Here is a 2,213-nt window from a genome sequence, read left to right on the forward strand (position 1 = left end):
CTGTCCAGGGAAGTCCCCACAGGGTCCTGCTCAGCTACACCATTCTACTACAATTTGCAACCATTTCATAAATGATCATGACAGAAGTGAACATGACGAGCATAGACAGAAAAGTTAATGTCTTAGAAGTACTAACATTTGAGCTATTTGACTACATTTCCGGTTGGATTTTACATGTGTGTAAATTAAAAGTGTTTGCTAGTGACTCAACCCAAACAAAAAGTCTATCTATGCCCAAAGTAAATTCCAATCTTGGCCCCCTCAATAGGCACAGACTCTGAGCAATCCAGGATCTACATCCCATGGGCCCATTTCTGAGGCTGGGAGCCTGCAGTGGGGCCTCTGGGCTGCGGGTGGCGACAAAGATCAATTTCCCTGCACTGCCTTTTGGGCCTGGTGCTGTGTGAGCAATTAAATTAATCCCTCCGGTATTTGGTATCCACTGTGTGTCAGTCCCTCTCCCTGGGACAGAGACGCTGCAGTGAATCATCCTCTCCTACACTCATCCCCTCTGATTCCCTTGGGACACCCTTGCCCAGACTCTGGTCATAGAATTAGAGTGACAGAGGAGGCTGGCAGTCTGGAGTTTCAGCACAGGCTCTTTTATACTGGACTGTTTCCTGCAGACGTTTTCTGAGGGCCCATCACTCATAGAACCCGAGATGTGCAAAATAGCACAGTCACGTGAGTCTGTCTGCTCAGAAGACTGCAGACTTGGGTACCTCCAAGATAAGTATTTTCCAGACTGGTTCCAGGAACACTATTCCAATGAATGTTCATGGGTTTATGGGGAAAATGGATTATTGTGACAGTTAATTTATGTGTCAGCTTAGCTGAATTAAGAGATGCCTGGAGAGTTGGTTAAACATTATTTCTGTGTGTGTCTGTGAGAGCTTTCTAGAAGAGATTAACTTTGGAATCAGTAGAATGAGTAGAATGAGTAAAGGAGATGGCTCTCACCAATGTGGGTGGGCATCATCCAACCCACTGAGGCTAAGGATCGAAGAAAAATGCCAAGGAAGGGTGAATTTGCTCTCTCTTTTCTTGAGCTGGGATGTTCATCTTCCCCTGCCTGTGAACATTGGAGCTCCTGATTCTAGGGCCTTTGGATGTGTACCAGCAGTGACCCTGCCACCACAGCCCCCTTGGTTCTCAGGCCTTTGGACTCAAATTAAATTATACCACAAGCTTTCCGGGTCCTCCAGCACATTGACTGTGGGGCTTCTTGGCTTCCATAACTGTGTGAGGAGATACACACACACACACACACACACACACACACACACATATATATACACACACACATATATATATATGTATATATATATATATATATATATATATATATATATATATATATATCTGGAGAGCCCTAATACATTTATCTCTGATCTGTTCTCCTATATGCTTCTCCCTGTTTACTCTGCTTGAGCCACATCAAACTCCTCACTGTTTTCCAGAGACAAATGCTCCAGGCCTGATACCACCCCAGGGCCTTTGCACTAGCCTTCTGTCTGGAAGTATCACTTCCTCAGTGAAGGCTCCTCTGATCACTTCATTTATAACTGCAACACGGACCCCTCTCTGAATCTCAGCTCTCCTGAGTCCACATTGTACTATCACATTCTAACACAACTATGATTTACTATTTATTTATTATTCTGTTGACAAAAAATTAATCAGTAGTCAATCTAAAAAAGAAATGGAAAATTTTACTTGAGCCAACCTGAGGATTATAACCCAACAGACAGTCTTTCAGAAAGCTCTGAGGACTGTTCCAACCATCAGAGGTCACAGCACAGTGATACACATTTTTGAGATAAAGGGTTACACGTCACTGACAGTTTACACAATCCAGATCTGCACGTACAAAGCAACTAGTGGGTCATCATGACCCCTTACGAGATTGAGAAGGAATGTTATCTCCTAAGGAGGTCTGGTTAATGCAGATGCACAATGCACACTAAAGGGGAGGGAGGAGGCCTAAATGGGCAGAGGAAAATGTTATGTTAAAAGTTTTCTTGGGCTTCCCTGGTGGTGCAGTGGTTGAGAGTCCTCCTGCCGATGCAGGGGACACAGGTTCGTGCCCCGGTCCAGGAAGATCCCACATGCTGCGGAGTGGCTGGGCCCGTGAGCCATGGCTGCTGAGCCCGCGCGTCCGGAGCCTGTGCTCTGCAACGGGAGAGGCCACAACAGTGAGAGGCTCGCGTACC

Source organism: Lipotes vexillifer, unplaced genomic scaffold (genome assembly GCF_000442215.2).
Source record: "Lipotes vexillifer unplaced genomic scaffold, Lipotes_vexillifer_v1.1 scaffold1275, whole genome shotgun sequence".
Classification (NCBI taxonomy): domain Eukaryota; kingdom Metazoa; phylum Chordata; class Mammalia; order Artiodactyla; family Lipotidae; genus Lipotes; species Lipotes vexillifer.